Source organism: Apodemus sylvaticus, chromosome 22 (genome assembly GCF_947179515.1).
Source record: "Apodemus sylvaticus chromosome 22, mApoSyl1.1, whole genome shotgun sequence".
Lineage (NCBI taxonomy): Eukaryota > Metazoa > Chordata > Mammalia > Rodentia > Muridae > Apodemus > Apodemus sylvaticus.
Genome location: NC_067493.1, coordinates 18,113,806 through 18,134,864, shown reverse-complemented (window position 1 = coordinate 18,134,864; position 21,059 = coordinate 18,113,806). Strand labels below are relative to the sequence as shown.

The window sequence follows — 21,059 nt, the reverse complement described above, 5'->3', positions numbered from 1 at the left end:
GACCAGGATGGAGCCTCAGGCAACCCCAGTGTTCAAGTAAGGCTAAAGGATAACTGATGACATAGTAAAGTCTGCTGGAAGAGGGAGCTGGGGAAAGGGATGCTGAGGAAGTCAGCCCCACAACTGCTGGGGGTGGGGTGGGGTGGGGGTCCTTTGGAATTAGCACAGAGGCTGCTAGGTCGTTGGCCAAATTCATCCTCGGTCTAAAAAGAGGACTCTGCTGAGGAATGGCCTGGTTTGAGTTTTCCAAAGATGAAATATACACGGCTATTAGCGTGGTATATTTAGTTGGCAACAAAGATGATGAAAGTTCAGTCAAGATAAAGAATATTTTAGGGTGGAGAAGATTCAAGAAAACCAATCTTGAAGTAGGAAGATTGGAAGGTTAAGAGTCTAGCTTGAGAAGATGGTGTATGGACTGGTGAGCAGCACCGGATCTCATACTTTCATTCCAGTAAAGGGTTGGCACTCTGCCGGGCAGTGGTGGTGCACGCCTTTAATCGCAGCACTTGGGAGGCAGAGGCAGGCGGATTTTTAGAGGCAAAGCAAATTAAAAATCAAGCGGGCTGGGTAGTGGTAGCCCACACCTTTAATCCTAGCACTCAGGAGGCAGAAACAAGAAGATCTCATGATTTTGAGCCAGCCTGGTCTACAGAGCTAGTTTCAGAACAGCTAGGACTACAGAGAGAACCCCTGTCATGAAAAGCAAAAATACAAAATAAAATATATAAAAATAAAAGTCAACTAAGAGAATCTGTGTTAGTCAGATTGTGATATTTCAACAAATCACTTACGGCAGCTAACTTTATAAAACAAGAGTTTATGCCGGGCGGTGGTGGCGCACGCCTGTAATCCCAGCATTTGGGAGGCAGAGGCAGGTGGATTTCTGAGTTCGAGGCCAGCCTGGTCTACAGAGTGAGTTCCAGGACAGCCAGGGCTACACAGAGAAACCCTGTCTCGAAACAAACAAGCAACAACAACAACAAAAAAAAACAAGGGTTGGCATTCACCCTGTGGCATGCGGTGTAAATTCGTTTAGGGTGGCCATAAACAGGCTCACGTAAAAATGCCTGTAGAAGGCAGATGGGCTCAGGGAGAAAATAGGATAGACAGGAGTGCCACATGTGTGGAAGGAACTGTGTGCAGTCTGTAGGAACTAAAGGAGGGCTGAGAGAGCTCGGGGTGTTGGTGCACCCTCTTAATACCTGCAGGCAGGCAGGTAGAGCTCTGAATTTGAGGACAGCCTGATCTATGTATTGAGTTCTAGGCCAAGGCTATGAAAGGACAGGAAGAACTGAGGAGATGGACTTGTACTTAAATCCTATTTATTTATATAAACTGAAAAAAGTCCTCACTGCCTCACATACTCTATAATGAATGACATTGCGATCAGACCACTGCAGTGCTAACGATTGAAGATCAGAAGTTCTGTTCATAAATTCCTGTGCCCTGGAAAGAGCCAATCATTAAGTAATATGCCTATATACCAAAGGCTTTTAATATCTAATAATTCTGAGTATCTGGCTCAGCACTTGCCATTTTCAAAGCACTTTACAAACCAGTTCTAAATTATGTATAGCAGTAACATCTAAGTGCCCTAATTAATTGGCATAATACAGGTTTGTGCAGTATCTCTGTAGAGAAGAAAGTGTCTACATAAAAAGTGATCCGTTTAGTTGTGACGCAGAGCCTCTTGCATTTCAATAGATAGGAAAGCATATTGGATTCTTTGGCCCATGATTGTCTACTCTTCTTTTCAGTTCATTTTAAGATTATAGTCTCCAGGTGGGAAGGAAAAGAGTAAAATCAAAATATATTTGAAAAAAATTTAGTTGAAAAGAAATATTTTGAGGGTGAGGTTTGAGACAGCGTCTCTCTATAGCCCCAGCTGTGCTAGATCTCACTATGTACGGCAGGCTGGCCTCAAACTCACAGAGATCCACCTGCCTCTCCCTCCTGAGTGCTGGGATTAAAGGTGTGCCAGCACACTCAGCTAATAAAATATTATATATATATTTATATATTTTTAAAAGATTATAGTGTTACAGGTCTTTAGACAAAAGTCATATTTTTGGTTAACTTCATTTATAGATTGCAGTAGTCTTTGGAACATCCTTCAAATAGAGCCCCCAAAGATGCTTCTAGATCCTCCAGCTTATTTTCAAAGACCTATAATAACTCCAGACCTAACTCTTTCTGATCAAATTCTTTATTTTTTTATTTATTTATTATTTATTTATTTATTTATTTATTTATTTATTTATGGTTTTTTTTGAGACATGTTTCTCTGTGTAGCCCTGGCTGTCCTAGAACTCACTCTGTAGACCAGGCTGGCCTTGGAATCAGAAATCTGCCTGCCGCTGCCTCCCAAAGTGCTGGGATTAAAGGTGTGCGCCACCACCACCCGGCCTGATCAAATTCTTAATACTGTATTTTCTTTTGCTGCTTTAGATTTGGTAAGATAGTGTGATGCAGTTGCTGTTTGGGGTCTATTTATTTCAAGGATGGAAAGCTTATCACACCTGGCCTGTACTGGACCTCACCCTGTCTACACAGCCTGTAAAGCCTGAGAGAACCATCCAGAGAACTAGTGAGAAGGAGAGAGTCTAATGAGCCCTTCTAACAAGCCTTCTGTGGTTTGGGCGGGGCAAGTGAACTGTACATAGGAAAAGCAAGACTTTGTTTTAATGTGTGGTGTTGCATAGGTAAATATGGAACATAAAATGTAACAGATAAGGCCTAGAGAGGTGGCTCATTAGGCTATGAAGAGCACTGGCTGCTTGCTTCTTCAATTCTCAGCAACCACATGGTGGTTCAGAACCACATATAATGACATCTTACACCTTTTTCTCGCACTCAGGTATACAGTCCATGCAGATAAAGCATTCACATACATAAAAATAGACAAATCTTTGAAAAAATAAGAATGTGACCGATAAGACAGGATTGAGGCAGTCACTGTTTTGTGCACCTGCTCTTGGGATGCGAACCTAGGCATTGAGGACAGCAAACAAAGCAGGTGTGGTCCTCTTTCCAGGAACTCGGGGAATACTCGTCAGTAGATTGTGAAAGAAGTATCAGTGTTGAGAGACGTATGGCTTTCCTCTTTCCTAATGTAAAGGAGCAGCTATTAGCTGGGCCTGGTCTCTCATGCTTAGTAGTGTGGAGGAAGGGGGGTCTCAGGTTCACAGATAGCCAGGACTGCAGCAAAAGATCAAAGCCCAGCCTGATCACGTCGGCGAGACCAGGCTCAGACCGAGGGGATAGCTTCACATGCGGCTCTGTGGTGTAGTCCTTGCCCTGGCAGGTATAGGTCTGGAGCTTGGTCCCCACCTGGGAACTGGGGGAGCAGCAGTGAGTCTGCAGTCAGTCCGTGCCATGCACTGGTTTTCCATCCCGTATCCGTGTGGAGAGAACAGTGGAGTCAGCAGTGAGTTCAGACCATTACATAGATGTAGGACCGGAGACTCGAGCATCAGATACAAGAAACTTAGATTCTGGATCATGGTAAAGATACAGAGAGAACACAAACTTCTCTGGGGCCTATATCCATGTTCACTTACTCTGAGGCTTTTCAGCTACTCCAGAAACCAGTAAGGCAAGATTTACCTCTCCCAGGGCCTGTACTACTACTAAGAGTTAAATAATTCAACTGCTCTAAATCCATCTCCCTGCCAAACATGTCAGAATAATTGGCTTTGTGTGTGTGTGTGTGTGTGTGTGTGTGTGTGTGTTTTGGTATTTTTCGTGACAGGGTTTCTCTGTGTAGCCCTGGCTGTCCTGGAACTCACTCTGGAGGCCAGGCTGGCCTCGAACTCAGAAATCCGCCTGCCTCTGCCTCCCAGAGTGCTGGGATTACAGGTGTGCGCCACCACCGCCCAGCTGTAATTGGCATCTTTTAAAGAGGCTGCAAATCCAGGGCTTCCAGGTGTAAAAACTAGGGGTAGAAAGAGAGAGGGTCAGGGAAGTGAGCTGACCGCTGCTGACTGTTGACACTAGGTTGGTCTCTTCAACAGAAACAGGCATGGTGGTATACAAAGCAATCCCAGTCCTTGAAAAGCTGAGGCAGGAAGATGGAGAATTTGAGACCTACCTGGATCACAAAGCAAGACCTTGCCTTTAAAATATAAAAGGGTATTTTACTTTGTTAAATAATTGAGCACAGGGATATAGCAGGGAACAAGCTGGCCTGCATTCAGCTTAGTTCTAATGGCACAGAGAGGCAATACATGCATATTACCAATCAACATTAGCAAGTAATGTGATTATTATAATACTGTTAGGGATGTTGAACAAACTGGCTGGTTTGTCTATCTTCTTGAGAGAAAATCGTAAAACAAAAGCTCAGTAGCTCTGTGACTCCTTTAGCCCCAGGAAGCACTGTAAAGAGGTCTGGTGGGCTCCCAGTCTGTTCAGGGTTTTATGAAAAGCCATTCTGAAATAGCATCTCTATTAATAGAATATGCATGACAATCAAAAATAAGTGGATTGGATTTCTTCTCTCTTCAAGAAATTAAGACTGCTGGAACATGCACAGTCTTCCCCACACTTGGAAATGACAAGGGAATGACAAGGTCTGCAGCAGATGGGTTACCTGGTGCAGTGCCAAGTGTCTAGAATGTTGGTTGGAAGCCAGGGCTCAATCTAGGCCAGTGAGCATAAAACAGCATAAAACAGACCATATGTAGCCTTAGTCAGTAATTCCTGGTTCTTGTAAGTCATCTTTTCTACCTGCATCAAAAAAGTTCCAGCTGGGCGTGGTGGCACACACCTTTAACTCCAGCTCTCTTGGGAAGCAGAGGCAATCAGGAATCTCTGTGAGTTCAAGTCTAGTCTGTGCTATATAGAAAGGCCCTGACAGAGCCAGAGAGGAGAGCATATGTATAAAGAGCCTGTGAGAAAATCAATCTGCTTAGAACATCTAAGGAGGAAGAGACAACCAGATTGCTTAACTCTGTGAGCTTGGATTTCTTTCCCTTTTCAAGGGCAGAGAGTCTTCTCTGTGAGTCCCTTTTCAGTATTCTACGAGTGCCAAGAGTGAGAACTGAGGTGAGAAGGCCTTGTGGCCTACCACTTCCCAGCTTGAGAATTTGGGTGAGTGATTAGTTTTTCTGAACCTCTGGTTTCCTTATCTATAAACTGGATGAATAATGACACTCACTTGGTAGGATTATTATAAAAAATAAATGAATTAAAACAACACAGTTCTTAAAGGAAACACACTCTCAGATGTCATCTATTATATTGGTGGTTAGTCAATCCAGGTAATGATGGTTACACTAATGGCCTTCACAGGCATATCAGGGCTGGCTAAAGTCCCGTCTTTCCATACTGTCACTGTAACTGTCTACCATCGGTCACTGGCCTGGCTAGTTTTGATGCAAGCTGTAGTCATCTTGCAGGAGAGACCACACTTGAGAAAATGCCTCCATAAGATCAGGCTGTAGGGCATTTTCTTTTTTGGGTTTTTTTGTTTGTTTGTTTGTTTGTTTGTTTGTGGGGTTTTGTTTTGTTTTGTTTTTTGTTTTTTTGATTTGGTTTTTTCAAGACAGGGTTTCTCTGTGTAACCCTGTCTGTCCTGGAACTCACTCTGGAGACCAGACTGGCCTCGAACTCAGAAATCCACCTGCCTCTGCCTCCCAGAGTGCCGGGATTACAGGATGGCGCCACCACCGCCGGGCTGTAGGGCATTTTCTTAATTAATGGTGTGGGAGGACCCATCTGTTTGTGGGTGGTGTGACTCCTGGCCTCGTGGTTCTGGGTGCTATAAGAAAGCTGGCTAGCTTGACAGTGGTGGCATACACCTTTAACCCTAGCACTCAGGAGCAGAGGCGAATGAATCGATCTCTATGATTTCAGGCCAGTCTGGTCTACATAGTGAGTTCCAAGACAGCCAGAGCTACACAGTGAGACTCTGTCTCAAAAACAAAACAATAAAAGAGAGAGAGAGAGAGAGAGAGAGAGAGAGAGAGAGAACCCAAAATACAAAAAACAAAAAGAAAGCAGCCTGAGCAAGTTTCGAGGAGCAAGTCAAGCCAGTAAGCAGCCCTCCTCCATGGTTTCTGCATCCACTCCCGCCTCCAGATTCCTGCTGTGTTCTATGGTCCACTGTTGTATGAAATAACTGTGTGACTGAACTAACCCTTTTCTCCCCAAGTTGTTTTTGGTCACGGTGTTTCATCACAGAGACAGAAACCCTAAGTAAGACCATCTTTCACAGACACCAAACTTGTTTCCCATCTCAGGGCTTTGGCCCTTGTCCTGTTCTTGCCTAAGATTCTCCTCCCTTACACTTTGGTAGGTCTGCCCCCTGCACGGCACTTTGCTCGGGACACCACCCTTGACCATGGTGTCGATTGCTCCGTTTCCATGTAGCTAGTCACCCCAAAACCTAGGGACTGAAAACAAACACCTCTCCGTTTCTGGGGATCAGGAATGCTGGTGGGGCTTAACCAAGTGCTTCAGAGTCAAGGTCGCCGAGAAAACTGCAGACTGCATGCAGTCCTGGGGCTTGCATGGAGGAGGACCTGTTCCCAGGCTGACGTCAGGGGCTGCCTGGTAACCTTGGCTGCTTGTTTCTCTCAGAACAACTACAGACAGAAGGGGCACTACTATACTAAAGCCATCCTTCGTATTCCCTAATCTCAGAAGTGACACCTCACCCATCCCGCTGGTAAACATGAATCATTATGTCCAGGCCGCACTGCAGAAGTGGTTATTCCAGGATTATTCGAAACGTTGGCAAGTGAAACCACAGGACCACTTTGGAGGCTGCCTGCTGTAGTCACCTCTAAAACAGCATCTTACGTCCTCGAAAAAAACCTGCCTTTAATGACCTTTCCCTAGATTGTTCCTTCACAGCTCTCGTCTCTTTAACTATAAACTGTGGAGGCAAAGCGTTCCTGGTTTTCAGTAAACGAATGACAGTGTGTGATGATTGTCAGCGCTACACAGGGAGGACAAAAACCTAAAAGACTGATAGTTCCTAACGACGTGATTTCACATACTCATCAGCCAATGCTTGTGAACTCAGGAAGACAAAGCATGAGTTTGTTGATGGGTCATCACTGTGTGCAGCAGGCACTCGGAGCGCTAGGTGTCATTTCTTCTAACTCTTGATTGTAAGCTCTTCCCTCAAACCCTTCCCTGCAGGTCCTCCCGCTTCTATAGTACTTCCTGCCTTCAAACTTAAATGTGTGTGCGCGCGCGCGCGTGTGTGTGTGTGCGTGTGCATGTGCGTGTGTGTGTGTGTGTGTGTGTGTGTGTGTGTGTGTAGAGATGAATAACTATGTACTGGCTAGGTTCATGTGTCAACTTGACACAGGCTGGAGTTATCACAGAGAAAGGAGCTTCAGCTGGGGAAGTGCCTCCATGAGATCCAGCTGTGGGGCATTTTCTCAATTAGTGATCAAGGGGGGAGGGCCCCTTGTGGGTGGTGCCATCCCTGGGCTGGTGCTCTTGGGCTCTATAAGAAAGCAAGCTGAGCAAGCCAGGGGAAGCAAGCCAGTAAGAAACATCCCTCCATGGCCTCTGCATCAGCTCCTGCTTCCTGACCTGCTTGAGTTCTAGTCCTGACTTCCTTTAGTGATGAACAGCTGTGTGGAAGTGTATATATATATGTAAACTATATATATATATAAAATGTACATATTTTATTGGTTGCTTCCTCTTATCCAACCCCATCTCCCCATCACAATCCAGTACACACTGAAGCATAAAATTCAGTGTAGAGATTTTTGTCTGAGTGTTCACTGATGGATCCATTAGTGCCTTAAAACAGTACCTGGCCTGGCCTATAGTGAATGCTTGGTAAGATGAACTCTTTTTTTTTTTTTTTCCTTATTAACTATCTCAAGAGCTGAACTTGAATTTCAAAGGTTGGAATAGCTATTGGGTCAGTTTGTGGCCACATGTCTATAACTCCACAATCTGTCAGATGGACAGTAAGAGACTGGCCTTTCCAGGAGTTCATTGAGGTAAAGGGTGGCCGTGGTTAGACAAAGAATGTCAGGGAAGTAGCTGTGTAATAGGGTTCAGGCTGGTCTGCTGCGTAGCCAGGTAGGCGAGGCCAGCCTGAGCAGAAGAGCGTTGGTAGATGAGCACCCTCACAGTGAGAAAGCTGAGAGGAACGAAGAACACTCGGCTTGGTGAGTTGCGATCTGGTCTCAGAGTTGGAGGTCCACAGACAGTAATATTATAATAAAACAAAACAAGACGGCAAGCTATGTAGGATTACTCAAATGTTAGTTTGCTCTTGCATTGTAATATAGAATTTCAGAAATTCCATCCATTAGATACAGTCTTGAACCTTATAAAAGACAAAAACCAAGAATCCACAGGGGGCATTTGTCATGGGCATTTGTCTTACCATCTGGGCACGTTTGTTTACGATAGACGAACAGACTCTGGCATCCCTCCCTTGCATCCTCATGGACATTAATCAATAGATGTTCATTTCCTTCTTCTTCTTCTGTCCCCACCCCCCACCGCACCCCCCACCCCCGAGACAGGGTTTCTCTGTGTAGCCCTGGCTGTCCTGGAACTCACTCTGTAGACCAGGCTAGCCTCAAACTCAGAAATCCACCTGCCTCTGCCTCCCAAGTACTGGGATTAAAGGTGTGCGCCACCATTGTCTGGTGTTCATTTCCTTCTTAATTATAAGTTTTCTTTATTCTCGAGAATGCCATTCATGAATATAATGAAGTATATGCCCTCCCTCCCTCCATATTGCCCCTAACATGTTCTCCCAACTTCATGTGCTTATTTATTTATTTTGTTTGATAACCCACTAAGTCTATCTAACCGGTTTGTACTGCCCATGCATGGGCATGGGGCTACCCATTGGAACATGGAAGACTGACCAGTTGTAACACCCTCAGAGAAGAAGCCTTCCCCAGTAGCTATTAAGTGCCAGTGGCTCCACATTAAAGGTGAGGCCTGGAAAGTGCCTGCTCTCCATTATGCTGGAATCTTGACTGGCTTGATTGTGCATGGAAAAGCACAATCACTGTGTGCTCATGGATGAATAGCCTTGCCGGGTCCAGAAGCAGTGTCTCACTGCACGCCTCCCTGTCCTCTGGCTCTTACATTCTCTCCGCCTCCTTTCTCAAGATCTTCCCTGAGCTCTGGCCAGGAGCAGGGGGTGGCAGTGACAGAGATACCCCACTTAGGGCTGAGCACTCGGTCTCAGCGTTTTGATCAGTTAGTGTGTTCTGCAGCGACTGCTGCCCGAAGCATAAAAGGAAACTTTTCTGATAAGGTTGTGAGCGTCCCTGATATGTTGCTATAAACATAAATATAGAAATTTAGAAAGCAATTTGACAGTGTTACAATTTAGTGAACTAAAAATAGCAGGTTCTATACCCTTGGGCCTATGATCTCCCCAGTTATGGGCTTTTGATCAAGATTATAGTACCAGACATGGAATTTTCTGCTGTGGAACGGGCCTCAATCAATTTTCCAATCAGAGTATGAGAGTGACCCTCTTAACAGTACTACCACGATTGCATCAGTAGGCGTGTCTTGCCTGGGCGGGTTGGTATTATGGCATGCAGTGTCTAGTGCTGAGTAAAGTCACTGATGTCATCTCTCCTCCAACAGCCTGCATAGATAGCACCTTCTGACTCTGAAAGCGAGCCAGCAAGAAGGAAATTTCTTGCTTGGTTTGAGATGGTTTTTCCCAGCCCTGTAGCCAAATAGGGTCTTAGCATGTAGTTATAGAGGGTAACTATACACCAAGGGCAGTGGCAGTAGCCTGTGTTGTTTTAGAGACCTCAGGGACCTGCCTCACCAGTATCTCATAGGAGGTATCCCATGCCTTGCACTGCAATTTCATGTAATAACTTGTGTCTTCTGGGAGCAGCATTGCATAAGTGCGAGTTTCTAACCAGCTGGGATCCCAGAATAAGTTGTAATTGGAACCCCGAGTTCAAGGATCACGCATCACTGGGATTCCTCACTTGAAGTGGTTTCAGATCCAGGTTTGCTTGCTTACTGGGTTCTGCATACTTAAACCTTGGTGCTAAGAAGACTTAGCAGGCATTTTCTTCAAAAGTGATTAATCTATGAAATTGGAGACATAAGTTTCAATTAGCACTGCATTCCAAAGATGAGGCGTGGAGTGTGGCCATCAGTTTCTTTGTCAGAGTAAATGAGTTGGATTTATGTTCTGTATCAGATTCTGTGATCTAAGTGTTCAGGCTTGATGTTACAATTTTATTCCTGTCTTCATGTGATGATTATACTTTGTCCATAAATGGAGAGTGAAAATGGGGGCGTTAGAGGCTTATGATTAGGAACCTTGATTGAAAATGTCTTGAGAATTGTCAGCAGAAGGGTGTGTCCCTCCCTGTGTGCTGCCCAGACTTGAGGCAGGCAAAGCAGAAGGTTCCCTTCCTGTTGGCTTGTTCCAGTGGGCCGGCCTTATCCGAGCCGTGTGCTTCCCAGCAAGCCAAGACTTGAGAAAGCCAACACTTATTTCTAGCGAAAAGCAGATGGCCTACTACCACAAGGCTCTTGACTGCAGAGGGAGACTGGCTCAAGTGGGAAAGCCAGTTTAACTCTCCTTTCAGTGTTGATGGCTTCCCACCTATAGGGAAGGAAACTGAGGCCTGTACAAGTTAGGGAGCTGGCTTAAGTCCTACCGCTAGCAAGTCTTAACCATGCAGAGGTCAGTGCTTAGAGTCTGCTTCAGAACCCCTGTAAGGCTTGAAGAGCAAAACTTGATTTGTGAAAATACAATTTTTTTCAGTCTTTTAAGCTTTATGGGCATCATCTTTAAATGAATTTATTTTAACTTTTTCATTTTTCCAAAACATCTCTTGAACAGCCTCGAAAATATGAGAATTATCTTCGTGAATGAATAAAAATAAGAAAGTTGTACAGACACAAGGTCAGAGCTTTGCCCCCCCTTACTGCTAACTTAGGGCATATCAGCACCACCCCAAAGCCTTAGTTATTCATCACTAAAGAGGAAGGAACAACCAGGTCAAGGGTTCTTCTGGGAGTCTGTGAAGTGGCATGCTGTAATCACTGTATGTAATGGGTATTAGAAAATATGTGTGTACTTTTCTTAACAAATGTATATCTTCCAATACTCTTTTGAAATTATACCTGCAAAATGGTTACTTTTAAAATCTTAAAATAGCACCTTTTATGTATTCAGAGCCTTATTGTTGCATTACTACATGTATAATTATATTTAATCCCCATAGAAGCTCTAAAAGGGTGGTAAGAATGTCTTCACTTAGCAGGGTCCATAGCTCTGTGATCTTCAGTGCCACAGAAGCTATCAAGCAGCCCAATTGGAACTCATTGTCTAATCGGTGTTGTAGATACTGTCTCCTCTTCTTAGGTAATTTCAGTATATTCTCAGTTCAAGACTAACAGAAACAGTGTGGTCTAATTTCGTCTCAGAGCACGGAGAAGCCTGTTAAGGCCAGTTATTGGCTAGTTCAACTCAGTACAGATTTTTCAGATAAGGAAGTTTGCTGTGCAGCTTGAGTGTTTCAGAGTGTCCTGTAGTGGGCGTGAAACAACACTGAGGCCATGTTAATTCGGGTCCTTGTGCTCTCCTCAGCAGTGATGACAGTGTGCTGAACTGTCACAAGTTAGGTTAGCCGTTTGAGACTTCTCCCTAGAGTCCCTGGCAGCCCATTCTTGCTTGGTGGCGTGAGGGATACAAACTTAGGATGAAATATGCCCCGCCCTCAATCAGGTAATTATTTAGTCTTGGACGAGTTAACCTCTCTAAACCATAATCTCCTTAGCCTTGTATGGCAGTTAAGCTAACTGACTAAGCTAACTGATGGTGACATGTGAGGAACCTTCATCTTGCAGTTATAAAAATGTATGATAGTGTATTTAATGTGTCTTTACCAGAGCAGTTTGATTTATTTGGGGCTTTCTCATTGTAAATTATATTAAACAGAAAGTTGTCAATACTTAGGTTTAGGGCCTTCTTGAAACACGGTGTATGTAGGGAACGCAGACAGTTGATCCATGGCCTGGTTTCTGGGAGTTATATTCCAGGGGAAATGTAACAGGATGAGAGGTTCCCAGCACCTGCAGTGAGAAGGAGGCCCCCTGCGAGTGTGTATAAAAGTGTGTGACTCGGGAGCCACACCACACTCACTGCTGAGCAGCCAGTGTGCTCGTTCACTTGGAAGTGCCCCGTGGCGTCCGCTGGGCATGTGTTCTGTTTTTAATTCCATCCTAGACTCCTTGCTAGCACGGCTCCATCCCGCTCATCTGCAGCAGCTGCTCTGTCTTCAGGACGGTTTGTGCTTCAGCAGCAGAGGTGGTTCTAGGATGCACAGCTATTTAAAGCATGGCATTAGTGAACAGCTAGAAGACTGTGTTGGAGCATTTTAAACCTTTTAAAACAGCATCTGTGTATAACAGAGCTCCACCTTAGTGTGTGCTGGGTCTTGGTTGTCATACCGCTGGCTTCTGATGCCGCGGACACTGAGTGCCTTGCCCGGTGGTTCCTTCTGGTTAGCAGCTGCTGTGTGGTAGGCTAGAACCATGAGGACTGATGTAATCTCCAGCAGATTCTTCTGCCTTGGGCTTTTCCACTTGAGCTAGTTCCTTCTGTTTATTTATGTTTGCATCCTGTCTGTTGTTTATGTTTTTATTTAAAGAAAGGGTCTCACTATGTAGCCCTCACATAGTGAGGCTTAGGACTCACGACGTCAACCGGGCTGGCCTCAGCCTTGGGACTGTAGGTGTGAGCACCGTATAGCACTGCCATTGAACTAAGCATGCAGAAGAACATGTTTGTATTGCATCAGAGCCCCGCAGCAGCCCTCAGTTTTGAAGGTAATGTTTATATCCCTTTCCTTTCTAGTCATATAGTCCTGGCCACTCGTGCAGTGGGCCACTTAAGTGCATTTCTTTGAACATCATCTTTAGAGGGCCACTGGGCTCCAAGTTAGGCCATCTGTGTGTGTGTGTGTGTGTGTGTGTGTTCAGCTTTTGGATTCTGTTAACCTACTATATTACAGAAATAGAGTTCTCTCTCCAAGCCCTGGTATGTGTGTTAAGTAGAAAGTTTTCTTAATTGTGAAAGGGGATTTGGAATTGCCTTGCCCTACTTAAGTTCATTCTATGTGAGTTAATACCTGAATAACAACTTGAGACTTGACACAGCAGAGCTTAAGGAGTCAAGAATTTGCTGACTTGTTTTAGTAAATTATTTGCAGAGTAGAAGTTTGGGCTTAATTCTTGGTGTGAAAAACATTTGTATATGTGTTCTGCTTTCTTAATCTCTGCTGCCTTTGTAGAGGAGATTGACATATCTCTCAGAGCAGTGTTTGACATCTAAAGTGTGGAAGGTAGAAGTGTCCGCTGGTCTTGTCAATCTGTGGAGCAGATCAGAACGCCGTGGCTCTGGTGTGGCCTGAGCGCCCTGGCTCTGTGTGACCTGCACACTCAGCCCTCGAGGCTCTCCAGCAGCTCTTTAGAGCTTAGATCTCTTTCTTCCTCTTCTTATGCTGTATTGCTAGACTTGTTTTTAAAGATAAATTTGTTTGTTTCTTTGTTGTGTTATGAGTGTTTGCCAGCAGGTGTGTGGGTGTATCACATGTGTGCCTGGTGCCTGTGGAGCCCATAAGAGAGTGCTAGATCCCCAGTAACTGTAGTAGCAGGTGGGCATGAGCTGCCTCCTTTGGGTGCTGGGAATCAAACCCAGGTCCTCTGCAGCAGTAGCCAGTGCTCTTAGCCGATGGACCATCTTTCCAGCCCAAACTTTTAAATGTTAGATGTACAGATGTTTTATATCTGAATTAAAAACCACTCAGTTCAGTTAATAATTGGTATACTCTTTACCTTAAAAACAGCAGACTCAAGGGACTTTGTTTCTACATGTGTTAAAGCATGGAAACACTTTTCAAGATGCCTGTGGTTCTGGATCTTTCTCTTATCGTCATTGTTTCCCGTTCCTGGTCTTTTAGCTCGGGTATAATTTATAATCCCCTGATGAATCAGTGGTTGAGATTTGGGGGCGGGGGGGGGGGGGCAGCTTATTTTCCAGTATATGCTACAGCCTTGACACTGAAGAAAACAGCTCCGCAAGCTGACCAGACCTTCCACTGACTGCCGTCCTCAAGGCCGAAAGCCGAGAGCTCTGCAGTGGGTTTAGGACAGTCTGCAGGCCTCTGTGGAGAGCAAAGCTCTTGCAGGATTAGGAGGGTTGACTTACAGACCCAGCTTTCTGGGAGGTGGTTTTTCTTGTGTCTGTTATATTTATCTAAGGACAATGCCAGACTTCTGCCTGAGTTTAAGGGAGCTGTAGTAGCAAACTCAGAGAGACTTTTCATTGTCATATTTTCTTTGGAACAATTTCTGTACCTTTTTTTCCTGTTTGAATTGAACTGCTGCTTAATAAGAGTGAGACTTTTATTTTCTCTCTCTGCTTTTCAGTCATTCTGCATTCCTATCCTCTGCTCAGCTGCCATATTAGCTCTTAGCTTTTGAGGGCAGGGAGTACGAGATATTGGCTCTGTTCCACACTCCTTTTTCTAGGCTATAATCCCCCCTCCCCTTTTTTGTCTGCTCAATTTTGTTGTCTGTCTTCTTGAAGAGGAAGCAAATACTTTCATTGAGTAAAAAGGCTCAATAATTATTTTGACCTTATTTCTCTATTTGGATATATTTCTCGCAACTGATATTTTAATACATATATTTTTCAACTTAACAGTTGGCCTGTCAGCAGATGGGTTTTATATATATAATCCCTGGGCTTTTCTATTTTGAGTTTATTATTTCCTAAGCAGCCCCACACTACCACCTCACAGTTATATTCAGTAAGAGATATTTTCTTTACACATACACACACACACACACACACACACATATATGGCATGTTTACTCAGATATTATAATATGAAGTAAACATTAATGATTTTTCTATATCAAGATTTAGGAGTAAATATTTGTAAGAATGCTTCTGCTTTGAAAATGAGATCAGTATATGTACGTATGGTCAAGCAGGTGGCCTATAAATTGAGCAATGTTTCCTTTTAAGAGCTGAGGTAGTAAGAATCAGCCCACACAAACTGTTAACTGACGAAGTCACCTCTGTGGTAATAACTCCCTCTCAGCAGTCACCTACGCATGAGTAACTGCAGTGACTGAGAAGACAGAAGTCCAGGTAAAGGGTCCAGTGCTTTTCTTTACCAAGTGGTTCTTGTCATAAATACTGCCCCTCTCATGTCCCCATGAGTATACCACTTTGGGCATTTGAGGTATATTCATGTACATACATATAAACACACACACACACATATACCTTTATGTGGCTCCCCCTCTAGACTAAGCTCTAGAGGTTTTCCACACCTTGCAGTAGAGCTGTGATGGAAGGGTCAAGATCCTGGGTCCTGTTCTTTCTCTCCCAGTCCCAGGTGCTGTGGGAGCCGCAGCTTACTGTGCAGACGTGGCCAAGTCCAAGAACCACACCACACACAACCACTCCTACAAATGGCACAGAAATGGCATCAATAAACCTCAGTAACAAAGATACAAATTTCTTAAAGGGGTTTATACCCCAAGTTCCTGAGGAACATGCCTTTGCCAAGAAGCACAAGAAAGGCCTGAAGAAGATGCAGGCCAACAATGCGAAGGCAGTGAGTGCACTCACAGCGGCCATCAAGGCCCTTGGGAAGCTTCAGGCCATCGAGCCCAAAAAGCCAAAGGGCCCCAGCCGCAAACTCAGCCGCCTGCCTTTCATCACTCACTCCGAGCTTGGGACAAGAAGCTACATGGCCAAGGGGCGTAGGCTCTGCCAGCCAAAGCCCAAGGCTCAAACCAAGGCAGGGGCCAAAGCTCCAGCTAAGGCCCAGGCTTCAGCTTCAGCTCAGGCTCCCAAAGGTGCCCAGGCCTCTGTGAAGGCCTCATAGAAAAGGCTCCTGCCATGTGAAGACAGATGGACTGCTGGGACACACCTACCCACACACTATTTGCAGATGACCAGTGTCCTGTGCTGTTTTTTACAACTAAACTTGAGGCAAGAAAAATAAAGATCCTGGGTCCTAGAGTCAGCCTGCCTGGTTGTATCACAGCACCATTACTTACTTGTATTGTGACTTTAGGCACGTTTCACAGCCGCCTGGGTTTCTTTCTGCTTCCTTCTCTATGGGTCGGCACAGGTATATGGTGGGTGCATAGGTAATGTGGTCATTATTTTGTATCCCATCCTGAACAGTGTGTATTATGTCGGTATCCAAAGGGAAATTGTCTGGAACAAAGTGGGTAGCCAGCCTCCAGATCCAATGCACCTCACAGATCGAAGGCTACCACAGGGCCTGTGCTTGGTGTAGCTCATAACATAGGAACACCATGACCATGTTTTGACCTGCATCCTTGAATGAGAAGAGCTTTGTATTAAGAAGACATTTCTGACCCCATGGAGTGGTGTGTGCCTTTGCTCCCAAGCACTCAGAAGGCAGAGGCAGGAAGATCTCTGTAAATTCAAGGCCAGCCTGGTCTACAGAGTGAGTTCTAGAATAGCTGAACCTATTAATGAGACCCTATCTTGGAAAAAAAGAAAGGAGAAAAGGAAGAAGAGAGGAGAGGAGAAGAGAGGAGAGGATTTCTCAGTAGTGCCAGCCTTCCTTCTCTTGTCGTTGTAGTTCATGGATTTGGAGGTACACAACTCAGTCAGTATACATTAAGGTTTGCTTCTTGGATGCCCCCCAAAAAGGTTTGTCTTTTAAAGGATTGACACCCAGCTTGGCGCTTCGAGAGGTGGAGAAACCTTCAGAAGATGGAGCTTAGTGCAGGTTGGGGTGTGGTACCCCCCTCCCACCCTGTGGAGGGACAATGGGACCCAAGTCCCTTCCTTTTCCTGTGTGCTCCATCAGCCCTGACCAGCTGTGCTTTACCACATGCTGCCACCATCTGTGCCACTTGCCACGGCTCTGAGAGCAGCAGGACAGCTGTCACAGCATTTACTGTGCTGCTGTCAGCCAAGGTATCAGCTGGGCTAGGCTGGGCGATCACTGTTGAGGTAGCCGACACTGAGGCTTCTTGTTCAGTAGCAGCTTCTCTAGGAATGGTGTCTGAGGAGGGGCTGCATGGATGGATGAGGCTTCTCCTTGTGCGTAGTGAAGCCAACCCAAAGTGGGGGCCCGCAGTCTCTCGCCCCTAGCAAAGGGTGTTTTCTAGCTGTGCACCCTTGCTGAGTCTTTTGAACTATCCTCCATCATGGAAGGAAGAACTCCACCCGGCCTTATTCTGCATCTGGCTGTAATTCTCACCGTCATCCCTGGCCCATGTTGTCACACAGGGCTGTGCTCTGTGGCTTTGCTCTCTGTCTGTTGGCTCCTACTTCCATGTCACCTGTTGTCTGTTGTTCTGCTGCAGATACAATATCAATTTAATTAACTAATATAAAGTGGCAAATAACTGATATACATTCATTTTGTATGCCATGCCTTAAAGCAGTGGTTCTCAAGCTGAGGGGTGCATCCCCTTTGGGGTCAAGTGAGCCTTTCACAGGGTCACCTAAGGCCATCAAAATACAGATACTTACATTATGATTGGCAATGGTAGCAACATTACAGTTATGAATAGCAATGAAAATGATTTTATGGTTGGGAGTCATCACGACATGGGGAACTGTATTAAAGGGTGCAGCACTAGGAAGGGTGAACCCATCGCTTTAAAGTCTTGCGCACCATGGAATACTGCAGTCAAGCTACTTAGCTTGCACATTGCTTCACGTGCTTTTTCTTTCTGTGGCGAGAACTCTTGAGACCTTCAAGGATTCGGTGCTAGCTGTTAAAGTCGCCAAGCTGCCCAGCGGCTCATTTGAACTTTTCTTCTGGGTGTCATCTCCCCAGGCTTCCCTCCCTCCTTCCATCCAACAGACCCGGTTAGCGCCATTTTGCTGACGCTTCTCAGTGTAAACTGTTTTAGCTTCCAGTATAAGTAAGATGGCGGTGGAATATTCGCACTTTAGTGCCCTTCCCATTTCCCTCATCAGTGTCTTTGTCTGTGCTGTCGCAGGGTGCTGTATTTCCTTTTTCTTAAGGCTGAGAAGAACTCCTGTGCACACAGGTTTATCCGTTTCCGCACTGATGAGCACAGGTTGAGTTCACATCTTTGCTATTGTGAAAATGCTGTTGTGAGCATGGGGGTAAAACAGTTTCCAATGTAACTGGATCTTTCCTTTTCTCTTGCTGTGATTAAACCACTGTGACCAAAAGCCACTTAGCAAGAGTTTAGTTTGGCTTATGGTCCCAGAACAGTTTGAGCCAAATTAAATTCCTGCCGCTTAACAACCTTGTGAGGCAGCTAAGACGATCAGTCACTACGAAGAACAGTCCTCTATGTCTCTGACTGGCTTTTCTTTGGTCAGCTAAGCCGTCCTGTTCTTTCTCTTTGGTCTGCACGGACATGGAAGGATTACAGTAGCGCTCCAGTCACATTCATGGCATAAGTGTTTTGAAGAACTAAGCCTGACATACTGGCATGCATGCCTGTTACCCACCTCCAAGAGGCAGGCAGATCTCAGCGAGTTAAGGCTAGCCTGCTCTACATAGCAAGTTCAGGACATCCAGGGCTACAGAGTGAGCTCCAGTCCTCGTGATGCCTTTCTGTATGTGCTGCACACATAGAGCTTTAGCGTCCACACACGGGTCTTCCTTTGCAGGATAGCAGTAACAGCAGCATTTGTGGGGAGAGGCCTGGCCCACCTCGGAGGCTGTGGTATTTCCCCACCAATGGCTACAACTTACAGAACTTATTCCATGCCTCCGCCTCCTCCTCCTCCTCCTCCTCCTCCTGTCGTTTTGGACGGTGATGAGTTGGGGTCTTACATACATCCTTGTAGCTGCAGTCAGCCTTAAGCCCCTGGCCCTCCTCTCGCCTTTTGCCGTTACAGTGTGTGTCACCACGGTCAGCTCACCGTTCACCCCTGAGCTCCACTCGTCCTTTCACATGGCTTTAGGCAGAGTGTCACCATGGAGCCCAGGCTGGCCCCACTCCCTGGGCTGGACCTCCCTCTGTCAGTCTCCTAACTGCTGGGGCCTCAGGCATAGGTCGCCATGCCCAGACCCTCATCACATATATGTGAGTAATTATTTTTGCTTTGCAAAACTACCCCAGTGTTCCAGTTGAGTTTTACCTTGTTTTCCAAACCTCTGCAATGTAAACTTTCTTCCTTGGATGCTGGCAGGTGCTCCACATAATCCAATGATTTTCTGAAATTAAGTTCAAAATCCTGAATTTCTTCATCTATGTCTGTAGACAGCAAGTCATGAAGAATCGGCGCTGTGTCTTGTTTACAGATCCACAAGACCTTGTCACTAAAGTACACTGAAGTGGCTCCTCAGAAGCCGTGGGCAGCCCTTTGCAGGTGTCCTGGAATTCCAGTCATCTGTTCATGGTTTTTTGTTTGTTTGAGACAGGACCTCTCTCTGTAACCCTTGAAATTGTAGGGCTCCTCCTGTCTGGGACTCTAGTGTGGAGTTTTCAGGTGTGAGTACCACACCCAGCTTCCCTCCCGCTTCCTAGTCAGAATTTTCTCTGGGCTTCCAGCCCTTTCAGAAGATCTAGCCAACCGATTGCTTTCCTCTCCAAGACCTATCCTGCCCTGTGGGAAGGAGATTATGCTGCTATGGTCAGCTTCTCCTGCACTCTGCCCAGAAGGTTCTCACACACGCTTGACTGAGTAGTGGACTTGAGGAATGGTAATGGTCAGGGCCTGTCAGAGGGCAGCAGCGAACAGTGCAGGTCCTGCCAGTCCCCTAAGAACTATGTTTTGTCACCAAGCCCTGCTTGTTAGAACATGTCCCTATTCTGAACTTGTTTTTCCATCCCCCATGTGACATAGCCTGTACATTATAGTGAGTTGATCAAAGGCGACGTCTTCAGATTGGGGAAGGACAAGCAGAGCAGGCACTTGTGCCCCTTGTGTTCTTGTCCCTCAGCTCTGGTGTCTGCAGGTCACCCGACTCGCTTCTGAGCCACGGTTTGAAGTACCGCTGCTCTGACATTAGTCCTTGTGAGTTCTTTTCCCTCTATTCTTTAGTCTTTATCTTTCATTTTCTCCTTTGTTTAGTTGCACAGACTAATATCATTTTAACTCAAGAAGTGGGGGAGGGGCCGGTGAGACAGGCTGCCAACCTTGATCTGAGTGCATCCCAGGACTCACATGAAGGAAGAAGTAGTTCTTACAGGTTGTCTCGGCTCTTCCCACGCATGCCAGTGCACACACGTGCGAGTAAATGTTCACATTTTTAAAGAAACACACAGCCCCAGTTATCTCAAAGCTAATTTAGCTGACTTTGGTGGTAGGTGATTCTGACAGACATGCAACCTCTCTCTACAGAAGACTGAGCCACCGTCATAGCCCACATGGTACAGGCAGTGTCTGGAATTGGTTTTAAAATGGTTAATGTAGAACTCCTTTGTAGACCAGGCTAGCCTTGAACTCACAGATCCTCTTGCCGCTGGCTTCTGAGCCCTGAAATTAAAGGTGTGCCCCACCATGCCTGGCCCTGAGTGGAGAAAAGAGGAAGCCCTCACTACTGACGGGTAGAAATATTTACCACTGGTGGGTTAACTGGCATTTTAGGCTCCTTTAGTTGCTTAGTCTCTGGTGTTTTGGGTTTTCTGAGACAGAGTCTCACTGTAGCTAGGTTGTCTCCAAACTCAAAACAGTCTCCCACACTTGGCTAGACTGTGTGTGTGTGTGTGTGTGTGTGTGTACGTGCGTGTGTGAGGGAGAGGAGAGAGAGTGTGTTAGGATCAAGCCCAGCCCTTACCCCCGTGCATCTTGGTGCATCTTAGGCAGGCGGGCGCTCTGGTCTAAGCTGTGGCCTCAGCACTGCCATTTCTTCGCTATTGTAAACATTTTAATGCATATACACACATACATCTGACAGTTCGTGTCTTTTGGTTGTTTTTCAAATTAAGATGAAACAGATTTCTTATAGTAAAGATATATATAGAGAGATATATAACTTAATAATTTATATTGCAATTTTTAGTTTGTCTCCACCCCCATAAAATACTTCCTTTTCTTTAATTAATTTATTTAGTTAGTTTACACCCCA

General features: G+C 45.5%; 1 protein-coding gene across 1 annotated transcript in view; it reads left to right on the top strand.

Moving 5' to 3' along the window:
- The window catches only part of Polr1d (RNA polymerase I and III subunit D), a 35,595-nt gene that overhangs the window by 3,834 nt on the left and 10,702 nt on the right, over positions 1-21,059 (top strand). The window lies entirely within an intron of this gene.